Consider the following 15,539-nt stretch of genomic DNA (forward strand, 5'->3'; position numbering starts at 1 on the left):
AGTCAACTGTGAAGGAACTGTTTCAAGTGCTGAGGAGCAAGGATATCTCCTTGAGGACTAAGGTGCGCCTGACACAAGCCATGATATTTCCAATTGCCTCATACGCATGTGAGAGCTGGACAATGAATAAGGAAGACAGAAGAAGAGTTGATGCTTTTGAGTTGTGGTGCTGGCACAGAATACTGAAAGTACCATGGACCACTAAAGAACTAACAGGTGTGTCCTGGAGGAAGTGTATCTGAAATGCTCCTTAGAAGCGAGAATGGCCAGACTGCGTCTCGCCTACTTTGGTCATGTTGTCAGAAGGGACAATTCTCTGGAGAGGGATGTCATACTTGGTAGGGTGGAGGGTTAAAGAAAGAGGGGGTGGCCTTCAATGAGATGAATTGACATGGTGGTTGTGATGATGAGCTCACGTATAGCATGGATAAAGGAGCTGGCACAGGATCAGGCAGTGTTTCATTCTGCTGTGCATGGGGTTGCTATGAGTCGGAAATGACTCGATGGCACCTAACAACAACAACATTGATTGGAAAAAACAAGGATGAGGAGTTGGAATATACAGACTTGGTGATTGAATTGGAGCTGGAGATGGCATGATAAAATTTTGTAAGATAAAATATTCATTGGAAATATCTTTTGTCAACAACTTAAATGGCAACCATACACATGGATTGTGCCAGATGTAATACAAAGAAATCAAATAAACTCCATGTGGGAAAGAGGTGATGGAGAGGCTCAATATCTCAATATTGTCAGAACAAGGCAAGGAACTAAGTGCAGAATGGACCATCAATTGCTCATATGCAAGTTGAAGTTGAAGCTGAAAAAAATTAAACAAGTCCAGGAGATCCAAAGTACAACTTTAAGCATATCCCACCTGAAATTATAGAGCATCACACATAATGCCAGAGAACACCAGAAAGATGTTTAAAACCAGAAACCAAACTCATTGCCATTGAGTTGATTGCAATTCATAATGACCATCTTTGGGTTTCTGAGGTGTTAAATCTTTACAGAAGTAGATTGCTCAGTCTTCCTCCCATGTGTTTTATTGACCATGGAAAGGCATTACATTGTGTAGATTTTAACAAATCATGGATACCGTTGCAAAGAATGGGAATTCCTGACCACTCATGTCTCCTCATAAGGAACCTAAAAATAGACAAAGAGGCAAATATTTGAACAGAACAAAAGGACACTGCATGGCTTAAAATTGAAAAAGTATGCATCGGGGTTGTATCCTTTCACCATACTTATTCAATCTGTATGCTGAGCAGGTAATCTGAGAAGCTGGACTATATGAAGAACAATGTAGTATCAAGTTTGGAGAAAGACTCATTAACAACCATGATATGCAGATGACACAACCTTTCTTGCTGAAAATGATGATGACCTGAAGTACTTACTGATAAAGATCAAAGACTATAGCCTTCAGTATGAATTACACCTCAAAATAAAGAAAACAAAAATCCTCACAACTGGACCAACAAGCAACATCACAATAAATGGAGAAAAGTTTGAAGTTTTCAAAGATTTCATTTTACTTGGATCCGCAATCAATGGTCATAAAAACAATAGTCAAGAAATAAGATAACACATTGCACTGGACAAATCTTCTGCAAAAGGTCTCTTTAAAGTGCTAAAGAGGAAAGATACCACTTTGAAGATTAAGGTGAGCCTGGCCCAAGTCATGGTATTTTCAATCACCTCATATGTTTACTGGAAAGGAAAGGGAAGCCTGGGCATCCAGGAGAGAGAGAGCAAGTGGCAGAGGGATCCAGGTAAGGGAAGGGACCCAGTCCACAACCCCCCTAGTGGCAGGAAAAGCAGAGGGGAAAGGAAAAGAAAGCCAGGGTGTCCAGGACAGAGTGAGCAAGAGGTAGAGGGATGCAGTTAAGGGGAATGACACAGACCCCAACCCCCAAGTGGCAGGAATAGTAGAGCAGAAAGGAAAGGACAAAGTAAGCAAGAGGCAGGGATCTTGGTAAGGGGAGGGTGGAGAGGTTTTGGACAGCTAAGGGAGACAAACTTTGTCAGTTTGTCATGCTCTGGTAGTGTATTGCTGTGAGGCTTCAGGCTGTGCCACCAGTCTTTCGAATGCAGTGGAATTGCACATGGTGCACAGGTTTTGGTGAGGCTTGCCGTCTGAAACAGACTAGGAAGAAGGAGGAGGCTTTCCACTTCTCAAAGAATTGGCCAGGGAAAACCTTATGAACAGCAGAGAAACAATGTTACATTGCTAGGCGATTGTACAAATAGCCCAGAAACACTGTCTGATACACTGCAGGACCACGAGCCACTTAGGATGGAAGGCTCTCAAAATAGGACTGGGAAAGCTATGCATCTTCAGATTAGAACCAACTGATATGGATAAAGTAAAGCTTTTGAGACCTCCATTTGGTGACATGACATGACTCAAATTGAGGAGAAACAACTGAAAACATCCATTAATAATCAGAACATGGAACGAAGTAAATCTAGGAAAATTGGAAGGTGTAAAAAAATGAAATGGAATGCATAAAGATTGATATCCTAGGCATTAGTGAGATGAAATGAACCAGTTTTGGCCATTTTGAATCAGAAAACCATGATCTTCTAAGCCAGGAATGACAAATTGAAAAGAAATGGTGTGGCATTCATTATCACAAAGGATATTTCAAGATCTGTCCTGAAGGACAATGTTGTTAGTGATAGGATAATATCCATACATCTATAAGGAAGACCAGTTAATACGCCTATGATTCAAATTTATGCACCAACCACCTAAGCAAAAGATGAGGAAATTGAAGATTTTAATCAATTTCTGCAGTCTGAAATTGATCAAATGTGCAATCAAGATGTGTTAATTGTCACTGGTGACTGGAATGCAAAAGTTGAAAACAAAGAAGAATCACCGGTAGTTGGAAAATTTGGCCTTGGTGACAGAAATTATGTTGGAGACAGAATTTTTCAAGACCAACAGCTTATTCATTGCAAATACCTTTTCTCAACAGCACAAACAGTGGCTATACACGTGGAGTTTGCCAGATGGAATACACAAGAATCAGATTGACTACATTTGTGGTAAGAGGCAAGGAAAAAGCCCAATATCATCAGCCAAAACCAGGCCAGGAGCTGACTGTGGAACATACAATAAACTGCTCATATGCAAGTTCAACTTGAAGTTGAAGACAATTAAAACAAGTCCATGAGTGTGAAAATATGACCTTGAATATATCCCTCCTAAATTTAGAGACCATCTAAAGAATAGATTTGATGTGTTGAACACTGATGACCAAAAAACAGAAGAATTGTGGGATGACATCAAGAACATCATCTATGAAGCAAGCAAGAGGTCATTAAAAAAAACAAGAAAAAAGAAAAGACCAAAATGGATGACAGAAGAGACTCTGAAGCTTGCTCTTGAGTGGAGAGTAGCCAAAACAAATGGAAGAACTGACAAGATAAAAGAGCTGAACAGAAGATTTCAAAGAGCAGCTTGAGCAGACAAAGCCAAATATTATAATGAAATGTGCAAAGACATGGAGCTAGAAAACCAAAAGGGAAGAACATGCTCAGCATTTTGCAAGCTGAAAGAACTGAGGGAAAAAATTAAGCTTCGAGTTGCAATATTGAAAGAGTCTATGGGCAAAATATTGAATGATACACCAATATTTCTTTTGGAAGCACAGAGTCACTTATCAAAAAGAACTGGTCGATCTTCATCCATTTCAGGAGGTGGCATGTGATCTAGAACCAATGGTATTGAAGGAAAAAGTCGAAGCTGCAATGAAGGAATTGACAAAGAACAAGGCTCCAGGAATTGACAGAATGCCCACTGAAATATTTCAACAAATGGATGCCCCAGGAGGCACTCACTTGGCTATGCCAAGAGATTTGGAAGACAGCTACCTGGCCAACTAACTGGAAGAGATCCATATTTGTACTCATTTCAAAGAAAGGTGATCCCACAGAATGTGGAAATTATTGAACAGTATGATTAATATTGCACACAAGTAAAATCTTCCTGAAAATAATTTAAAAATGGTTGCAGCAGTATATTGGCAGAGAACTTCCAGAGGTGCAAGCAGGATTCAGAAGAGGATGTGGAACAAGGGATATCATTGCTGATGTTAGATGGATCTTGGCTCAATGCAAAGAATACCAGAAAGATGTTTACTTGCATTTTATTAACTATGCAAAAGCATCTGATTGTGGACATCATAACAAATTGTGGATGACATGGAGAAGAATGGAAATTCCAGAACACTTAATTGTTCTCAAGAGGAACTTGTACATAGATCAGGAGGCTGTCATTCGAACAGAACAAGGGTACACTGCATGGTTTAGATTCAAGAAGGGAGTTTGTCAGGGTTGTGTCCTTTCACCATACTCATTCAGTCTATCTGCTGATCAGACAATCTGAGAAGCTGTTCTAATACAAAGAAAAATGTGGCATCAGGATTGGAGGAAGAATCATTAACAACCTGCAATATGCTGATGACACCACTTTGCTTGCTAAAAATGAGGATAATTTGAGACACTTGCTAATGAAGACTGAAGACTGGAATCTACAGTATGGATTACATCTCAATATAGAGAAAACTAAAAAACCTCAGCACTGGACCTATAAGCAACCTTATGATAAATGGAGAAAAGACTGAGCTTGTCAAAGACTTCACATTGCTTGTTTCTACAATCGATGCCAATGGAAGCAGCAGCCAAGATATCAGACATCGTATCGCATTGGGAAAATCTGTTGCAAAGTATCTCTTTTAAGTGCTGAAGAGCAAAGATGTCTCCTTGAGGACAAGGGTGTGCCTGGCACAAGCCATGGTATTTTCAATCACCTCATATACATGTGAGAGCTGGACAATGAATAAGGAAGACCAAAGAATAATTGATGCTTTTGAGTTGTGGTCCTGGCGAAGAATGCTGAAGGTACCATGGACTGCTAGAAGAACTAACAAATCTGTCCTTGGAGGAAGTGCAGCCGGAATGCTCCTTGGAAGTGAGAATGGCCAGACTTCATCTCACCTACTCTGGTCATGTTGTCAGAAGGGCTCACTCCCTGGAGAAGGATGTCATGTTTGGTAAGGTGGAGGGTTGACAAAAGAGGGGAAGGCCCTCAAAGTGATGGACTGACACAGTGGTTGTGGCGATGGGCTCAAGTATAGCAAGGGTTGAGGAGCTGGCACGGGACCTGGTGGTGTTTCATTCTGCTGTGCATAGGGTCACTATGAGTTGAAGACGACTCGATGGCATGTAACAACAACAACATATGCTTGTCAATGCTGAGAAATGAATAAGGAAGACCAAAAAGAAATGATACCTTCGAGTTATAGTGTTAGTGAAGAATATCAAATATACCTGCACTCCCAAAAGAATGAACAAATCTGCCTTAAAAGAAGTACAGTCAGAAGTAATGATGGGAGACACTTCGTCTCATGCACTTTGGACATGTTCTTAGAAGGGAGCAGTCCCTGGAGAAGGACATATCGTGCTTAGTAAAGTAGACGGTCTATTTAAAAGATCAATACCCTAAATCACATTGATTGACACAGTGGCTGCAACAATGGGCTCAGACATAGAAGTGATTTTGAGGATGAAACAGGACTGGGCAGTGTGTTGTCCTATTGTACACAAGGTTGCTCTGATTTGGAGCTGTCTTGATTGACCTAATAACAAAACACACAATCCTGTAATAACAGTAATAACAAACAACATATACACTTTGATATATAGGCAGAACAACCTGAACAGATATGGAGAGACAAAAGGGACTATACCCATGAGTAAATATAGGTTTGGCAGAGCATATATGCAATAAATATATTCCATGATATTGTGGAGCTCACAGGGAGCAAAGTTCTGAAAACTTCTTAGCTATAACCAAATACCTTGACAAAATGACTCAATGGGATTGGAGACTTAGGGCCACAGTAGTGAGAGACACTGGATCAACTGGCATAATATAGTCCATAAAGATAGTGTTCTACATCCTACTTAGGAGAGTAGCAACTTGTGTCTTAAAATATTGAGAGTGACCACCTAAGATGCAACTATTGTTCTCTCCTCCTCCTCCTGAGCAAAGAAGAATGAAGAAAATGAAAGACTCAGAAAAAGAATAAAACAATTAGTCAACAAGACTAATGGACGACTTGAACCAAAGCTTCCACTGCCTAGAGACCACAAACTAGATGGTATCTAGCTACAGCTACTGAGTGCTCTGGTAAGGTTCTCAAGAGAAAGACTTGGACAGAGAGAGGGAGAGAAAAGAAAAGTAGAAGAAAGTATAAAACTATGAAAAAGACCAGACTCACTGGCCTGATCAGAGACTAATGGTACCCCTGACTGTGGTCCTTAGACACCCTTCGAGTGTAGAACTGAACTCACCTCCAGGGATCAACTTTCAGCTAAACATTTTTGTTGGTATGAGGTGCCATCAAGTCAGCTTTGACTCATGATAATCCTATACAAAGAGAATGAAACGCTGCTGGGTCCTGCATCATGCTCACAAACCTTGTTATATCTGAGGCCATCGTTACAGCCAATGAGTCAATCCATCCCATTAAGAGTCTTCCCCTTTTTCACTGACTCTCTACTTGACCAAGCATGATATCCTTCTCCAGGGATTGGTCCCTCCTCATAACATGAACAAAGGACTAGAGACCACGACTGGCCATTTTTGCTTCTAATGAACATTCTTGGTGAACTTCTTCCAAGACAGATTTGTTTAGTCTTTTTGCAGTCCATGGTATTTTCAGTATTCTTCGCCTACACTATAATTCAAAGGTATCAGCTCTTTGTTGCTCTTTCTTCTTCATTGTCCAGCTTTCACATGCATGTGAGACAATTAAAAATGCCATGGCTTGGGTCAATCACACCTTAGTCTTCAAAGTGATACCTTTGCTCCTTAACACTTTAAAGAGGTCTTTTGCAACAGATTTTCCCAGTGCGATATAATGTCTGGTTTCTTGACTGCTGCTTCCGTGGTTGTTGATTGTGGATCCAAGTAAAATAAAATCTTTGACAACTTCAATCTTTTCTTCATTTATAATGATGTTTATTGGCCCATTTATGAGGATTGTTGTTTTCTTTATGTTGGGGTGTAATCAATATTGAAAAGTGTAGTCTTAGATCGTCATCAGTAAGTGCTTGAAGTCTTCTCTTTCAGCAAGCAAGGCTTTGTCATCCATATATGACAAGCTGTTAATGAGCCTCCCTCCTATCCCAATGCCAGATTCTTCTTCATATAGACCAGTTTTGAGGACTATTTGCTCTGCATACAGATTGTATATGTATATTTATGGGGAAAAGGTACAACTCTGAGGCCCCTTTTCTGATCTTAAATCATGCAGAATCCCCTCATTCTTTTCCAATGACAGTCTTTTGATCTATATACATATTTCTCGGTAGCACGATTAGGTGTTCTGGAATTGTCATTCTTCATAATGTTATTCATAATTTGTTATGATCCATGCAGTCAAATGCTTTTGCAGTCAATTAACCACAAGTCAATATTTTCTGGTATTCTTTGCTTGCAACCAAGATCCATTTGACATTATTAATGTTTAGCCCTCATTCCACATCCTCTTTGAATCCAGGTTGAATTTCTGGCAGTTCACTTTTGATGTACTGCTGCAATCATATTTGAATTATTTTCAGCAGAATTTTACTTATATGTGATAGTAATGATATTTTTTTCATAATTTCCATTATGAATTATGGATTATCTTTCTTTGGAATGGACACAAATAGGTCTCTCTTAAATTCAGTTGCTAAGGTAGCTGTCTTCCAAAGTTATTGGCATGAACAAGCGAGCACTTTTAATCTCACGGCCATTTGTTGAAACATCTCAATAGGTATTCTATCAATTCCTGCAGACTTGTTTCTCATAAACTCCTTCAATGCAATTTAGACTTCTTCCTTCAACACAATCTGTTGTTAATATATGCTACCTCTGAAATGATTGACAATCAAACAATTTTTTTTTTGGTACACTGACTCCATTTTCTTTTGATGCTTCCTGCATCATCCAATATTGTGCCCATAGAATCCTTCAATATTGCACCTCACGGCTTGAATTTTTTCTTAAGTTCTTTCAGCATGAGAAATGCTGACTGTGCTCTTCCCTTTTGATTTTCTAACTCCAGGTCTTTGCACATTTCATTATAATACTTTACCTTGTCTCCTTGAGCAACCTTTTGAAATCTTCTGTTCAGCTATTTTACTTCATCATTTCTTCCATTCATTTTACCTACTCTCTTGTCTTTGGTCATTGGAGTTCAATGCATCAAATAGATTTCTTCAGATGGTCTCCAAATTCAGGTGGAATATGCCCAAGGTTGTATTTTGGCTCTGGTGGACTTGTGTTAATTTCCTTCACCTTCAACTTACCTTTGCTTGTGAGTTAGCAATGGTCTGTTCCAAGTTGGCTCCTGGCCTTGTTCTGATGGATGGTTTTGAGCTTCTCCATACTTTCCTTCCAGAGATGTTGTTGTTGTTGTTGTTATGTGCCCTCGAGTCAGCCCTGACTCATAGCGACCCCTCCTTGGGTTTCCGAGGCAGTATCACTACGGAAGTAGGATTGCCCAACCTTCCTTAGGAGACTTGATTTCTGTGTACTCCATCTGGCGAGATACACAAATATAGTTGTCATTTATGTTGTCGAAAAAAGGAATTCACAATGAGTAAGTCATTAGTCTTGCAGACTTCTTTCATGCATTCTGTGATGTCATTTCTATCAAGAAGGTCATATTTTCCAACTACCAATGCTTCCTTATATCCGATGTTTACATTCTAATCACCAGTAATTATCAATACTTTTTTTTTTTTAACTTTTATAATGGTAAAAACATGCACAACAGGACATTTACCAACATAACAATTTCCACATTTACAGCTCAGGGACATTGATGACATTTTTCATGTTGTGTCATCATTATTGTGATCCTCTTCCAAAATATATTCCACCACCATTAGCATAAACTCAATATTTCCTGAACAAAAACTTCCTCTTTCCCCCTCCCTCCTACCCCTGGTAAGAATTAATAATCACATATATAAATCAAATATATATATATATATATATATATATATAGAGAGAGAGAGAGAGAGAGAGAGAGAGAGAGAGAGATAACCATAAACACACACACATACACACACATATATACATGATATATATGAAATTTTCTTCCAGGTATAAAGTTTTCCTTGACTATACTGGAGTTCTGGTGGCATAGTGACTAAGGCATTTGACTTCTAACCAGAAGGCTGACAGTTCAAATTCACCAGCCACTCTTTGGAAGGAAGATTGAGCAATCTACTACTACAGAGATGCCGTCTTAGAAATCGAAGGATGGGTTGCTATGAGTAGAATTGACTTGATGGCAGTGAATTTTTATTTATTTATTTATTGCTATTTACAATAGTGGACCAATAAAGTATTTGTCCTGTGGTTGACTTATTTCACTCAGCATAATGTCCTCAAAATTCATCCATGTTACATGGCGCTTTTCAGATTCTATATTATTCGATAGTGTTACATAATATTCCACTGTGTGAATGTACCAGAGTTTGGTCATCCATTCCTCTTTTGATGGGCATTTAGGTTGTTTCCTTCTCTTTGCTATTGTGAATAGTGCTACAGTGAGCATGGGTGTGCATATAATAGTTCTTGTCATGTCTCTCACTTCTTTAGAATATATACCTTGTAATGGGGTTGCAGGATCAAATGGTGTTTCTGTTTCCAAATTTTAAGGACTTGCCATAATGATTTCCACAGTGGTTATATCAATTTAAAGTCCCATCGAAGTGTATGAGAGATCCAATCTTTCTACATTCTTACCAATGCAAAAACGCAACACCCTGCCCTTGAGTCAGATCCAACTTACAGGTGACCCCTCCTTGGGTTTCTGAGGCAGTATCACTATGGATGTAGATTGCCCAACCTTCCTTCCGAGGATTGGCTGGAAGTTTTGAACCAACAGCCTTCTGGTTAGCAGTCAAATGCTTTAGGCACTATGCCATCAGAGTCCCCAGTATTTGTTATTTTCTATTTTTTGAACTTTGCTATTAATTCTGGGGTGGGATAGTATCTTATGTTGCTTTGTTTTGCATCTTCCAAATGGCTCACATTTAGAATATCACATTTCTTCATGTGTTTGTTGGCTGCCTGAATATCCTCTTTGGTGAAGTATCTTTTCATGTCTTCTGTCAATTTTTTAATTGGATTGTTGATCTTTTCAATGCAGAGGTGTTGGAGTTTTCTATAAAGTTTAGAGAAAGTCTTTTGTCAGATATGTCATTGCTGTATTTTTTTTCTTCCCCATTCTGTAAGTTCTCTTCTGGAGACTCTTCGGGAGAAGTCTTTTGATGCACATAAGAATTTAATTTTTAGAAGGTTCCAATCATCTAGTTTATTTATTTATTTTTTCTGTTTGTGCATTTTGGGTTATTCTTTACAGTCTATTATGCAATAAGTTAGGGCCCTTATGTTTGCCTCCCTCCTCTTTTTTTTCCTTTGATGAACTTAGTAGTTTTATGTTTCACATTTAAGCTTTTGATCCATCTGGAGTTAATTTGTGTGTATGGTGTGAGGATGGATTTTGTTTCAGTGTTCTGCAAATTGATATCCAGTTTTACCAGCACCATGTGTTAAAAACGACTATCTCTTCCCCCAAGTAATGGATTTTGGCCGTTTGTCAAAGATCAGCTGACCATAGGTTGATGAATCTATTTCTGGGTTTTCAATTATATTCCACTGGTCTATGTGTCTGTCATTGTACCAACACCAGGCTGTTTTGACTACTGTGGCTGTATAGTAGGTTTTGAGATCTGGGAGTGTGAGACCTTCTACTTTGTTCTTTGTCAGTACTGCTTTCCTTATCTGAGGTCTCTTTCCTTTCCATATAAAGTTAGTGATTGCTTTTTCCACACCCTTAAGGAATGTTGATGGGATGTGGATCAGGATTGCATTAAATGTATCAATTACTGTGGGTAGTATTGAAATTTTCACAATGTTCAATTTTGCTATCCATGAGCATGGTGTGTTCTTCCGTTTATGTAAATCTCTTATAGTTTATTTAAATAACATTTTATAGCTTTCTTTCTTAAGGTCTTTTGTGTTCCTGGTAAGAGCTATTGTATATAGTACTGATTTCCTTTTCAGAGACCTCTTCGCTGGTGTAGAGAAATTCAACTGATTTTTGTATGTTGATCTTGTATCCTGCCACCTTGTTAAATCTTTAAATAAGTTCCAATAGTTCTATTGCTGACTTTTCTATATAGGATATGTATAGGATCATATCAAATATAGGACCATATCATCTGCACACAGGGATAGTTTTACTCCTTCCTTACCAATTTGAATGCCTTTGATTTCCCTTTCTTGCCTTCTTGCCCTGGCTAGCACTTCCAATACAATGTTGAAAAGAAGTGGAGATCTAGAGTCTCCTTGTCTGGTTCCTGTTCACAAAGGGAATGGTTTCAGCCTGTGTCCATTGAGAATAATATTGGCCATTGTTTGTGCATGTACGCCTTTTATTATGTTGAGGAATTTCCCTTCTATTCTCATTTGCTGGGAGTTTTTGTCAGGAATGGGTGTTATATTTTAGTGAATGCCTTTTCTGCATTGATTGATATGATCATGTGATTCCTTTCCTTTATTTTACTTATATAATGCACTATGTTGATAGTTTTCCTAATGTAGAACCATCATTGCAAACCTGATATGAAGCTCACTTGTATTATTTTTTTTATATGTTGTTTAAGTCTATTGGTTAGGATCTTATTGAAGATATTTGCATCAGATTCATGAGAGATATTGGTCTGTAGTTTTTCTTTCTACCAGTGTCTTTGTCTGGTTTGGGTATCAATGTAAAACTTGCTTCATAAAATGAATTTGGGCGGACTCTATCCTTTTCTACATTCTGGAATTGTTTGAGTAGAATTGGTATCAACTTTTCTCTTAATTATTGGTAGAATTCTTCAGTGAATCAATCTGGCCAGGACTTTTTTGTTGGTAATTTTTGTTGTTCAATTTCTTTTTTTGCTATGGGTCTGTTCAAATTTTCTACCTCAGTCTGTGTTAGAGTAGGTAAGTTAGTGTGTTTCTAGAAATTTGTCCAATTCTTCTAGGTTTTCAAAGTTCTTGGAATACAGTTCTTTGCAGTCCTGCTATTCTTTTTATTTCTCTTGGTTCTGTTGTGACACCATTAATTTCATTTCTTATTTGTGTCATTTGCATCTTCTCCTTCTTTTCCTTTGATAAGTTTGCCACTGGCTTGTCAAATTTATTAATCTTTTCAAAGGACCAAATTCTAGTCTTGATGTTTTCTATTGTCTTTATCTTGTTTCATTCATTTTCATTTGAATCTTTATTATTTATTTTCTTCTGGTGATTATAGGCTTTTTTTTTTTTTTTTTTTTTTTTTGCTGCTACTGTTCTTTTTCTAATTGTTGGAGATGTTGGGTTAATGTGTTGATTTTGCCTCTTTCATCTTTTTTTGATGTGTGCATCTATTGCTATAAATTGCCCTCTGATCACTGCTTTTGCTGTGTCCCAAAGATTTTTATATTTTGTGTTTTCATTCTCATTTGATTCAAGGACATTTCCAATTTCAAATTTTATTTCTTCAATTACCCAAGTGTTTAATATCACACACAAGTTAAATCTTGTTGAAGATAGTTCAAAAACAATTGCAGCAGTATATTGACAACGAACTTCCAGAAATTCAAGCTGGATTCAGAAGAGGACATGGAACCAGGGATATCATTGCTGATGTCAGATGGATCTTCATTGAAAACAGAGACCACCAGGAAGATGTTTACTTGTTTTTTATTGACTACACACAAGCATTCAACTGTGTAGAGCATAGCAAATTATGGATAATATTGCAAAGAATGATAATTCCAGAACACTTAATTGTGCTCATGAAGAAGCTGTACATAGACCAGGAGGCTGTTGTTCAAACAGAACAAGGGCATAATGCATAGTTTAAAATCAGGGAGTATACAAGGGTTGTATCCTTTCACCATAATTATTCAGTCTGTATGGTGAGCAAATACTCTGAAAAGTTGGACTATATGAAGAAGAATGCAACATCAGGATTGGAGGAAGACTCATTAACAATCTGTGACATGCAGATGACACAAGATTGCTTGCTTAAAGTGAGGATGACTTGAACCATTTACTGATGAAGATCGAAGACTACAGTCTGCAGTTTGGATTACATCTCAACATAAAGAAAATGAAAATCTCTACAACTGCACCAATAAGCAGCATCATGATAAATGGAGAAGAGATTGAAGTTGTCCAAGATTTCATATTACTTGGTTATACAATCAACACCAATGGGAAGCAGCAGTCCAGACATCAAAAAACATATTACATTGGGCAAATATGTTGCAGAAGACCTCTTTCAAGTGCTGAAGAGCAAAGATGTCTCTTTGAAGACTGAGATGTGCCTGACCCAAGCTAGGGTATTTTCAGTCACCTCATATGGATGCAAAAGCTAGACAGTGCATAAGGAAGACTAAAGAAGAGTTGGGAGCTCTGGTAGCACAGTGGCTAAGACACTTGCCTGCTAACCAGACGGCTGGTGGTTCAAACCCACCAGCCACTCCTTGGAAGGAAGGTTGGGCAATCCTACTTCCGTAGTGATACTGCCTCGGAAACCCAAGGAGGGGTCGCTATGAGTCGGGTTTGACTCGACGGCAAATAACAACAACAACAACAACAAAGAAGAGTTGATGCTTTTGAGTTGTGGTCTTGGCAAAGAATACTGAAGGTACCATGGACTGCCAAAAGAACTAACAAATCTGTCCTGGAGGAAGTGTAGCCAGAATGCTCCTTGCAAGCAGGAATGGCCAGACTTCATTCACCTACTTTGGTCATGTGGTCAGAAGGGACCATTCCCTGGGGAAAGATATCATGCTTGGTAAAGTAGGTGGCTGTGAAAAACAGGAAGAACCTCATCAAGATAGATTGACACCATGACTGCAATGAAGAACTCAGGTATAACAAGTATTGTGAGGATGATGCAGGACCAGGCAATGTTTTATTTCATTGTTGCTATGAGTCAGAGCCAATTTGGCATAACCTAACAATAGCATAGCAACATGAGTATGTGTGCATATCATTGTTTTATTGGGTGTCATCTATTCAGCTCCAGCCCATAGTGATCCCATGTATAACAGAGGAGAATGTTGCTGGACAGAACACCATCCTTACAATCTCTGCTGTGTTTGAGACCACTGTTGCAGCTATTATGTCAATTCCATTTCAGTGAGAGACACTCTCTTTTTTGCTGACCCTCTTTTTACTAAGTATTATGTTCTTCTCCAGACTAGTTCCTCCTATTAACACTTCCAGAGTACTTGAGATGAAGTCTTACCATTCTCACTTCTATAGAGTGTGCTGGCTGTACTTCTTCCAAGACAGATTTTCTCTTCTGTTAATCCACAGTATATTTAACATTCTTCACCAACATCATAATTCAAATGCTTAGTTCTTCAGTCTCTTTTTCACTGCCCAGCTTTCACATGTATACTTGACAATTGGGAAAAAAAAATCATGGTGACACCTTGTCCTTTTAACAATTTAAAGTGGTCTTTCATAGACTTGCCAAGTGCAATGTTATTTGATTTCATGGCTGCTGCATCCATGGACATTGATTCTTCATCCAAGAATAAAATCCTTGAAAATTTCAATTTCTTCACCATTTATCATGATGTTGTTTACGCAGTTTCAAGAATTTTTGTTTTCTTTATATTTAGATGCAATCCCTACTAAATGTTGTGGTCACTCATCTTTATCAGTAAGTGCTTCAAGTTGTCTTAAATTTTGTAAACCAAGATTGTGTCACCTGCAAATCACAGACTGAAAATTAGTTTCACCAATCCTGGCGTCATGTTGTTCTTCATATAGTCTAGGTTCTCACATTATTTCCTCAGCATACAGATTAAATATCCAAAGAATAGATTTGACGCATTGGACATCAGTGACTGAAATCCAGAAGAATTGTGGGATGACATCAAGAACATCATCCATGAAGAAAGCAAGAGGTCATTAAAAAGAGGAGACAGGAAGAAAAGACCAAACTGGATGTCAGAAGAGACTCGGAAACTTGTTGTTGAGTCAAGAGTAGCTAAAGCAAATGGAAGAAACGACAAGATAAAAGAGCTAAACAGAAGATTTCAAAGAGCAGGTCGAGCAGAGAAAGCCAATCACTATAATGAAATGTGCAAAGACCTGGAGTTAGCAAACAAAAAGGGAAGAACACATTATGCATTTCTCAAGATGAAAGAACTGAGGAAAAATTTAAGCCTCAAGTTGCAATATTGAGAGAGTCAATGGTCAAAATATTGAATGATGCAGGAAGCATCAAAAGAAGATGGAAGCAATACACAGAGTCACTGTAGCAAAAAGACATGGTCAAGGGGTTCCAGCAAGATGGCAGACTAGGCAGAAGGATTGCACAGACCCTCTTCAACAAAGAAAAGGGAAACCAATTAACACAGACACAGAAGATAATCTTGGACCCCTGAGCCTT

The sequence above is a fragment of the Orycteropus afer genome, unplaced genomic scaffold (genome assembly GCF_000298275.1).
Source record: "Orycteropus afer afer isolate SDZICR_OR568_19922 unplaced genomic scaffold, OryAfe1.0 scaffold00381, whole genome shotgun sequence".
NCBI classification, from domain to species: domain Eukaryota; kingdom Metazoa; phylum Chordata; class Mammalia; order Tubulidentata; family Orycteropodidae; genus Orycteropus; species Orycteropus afer.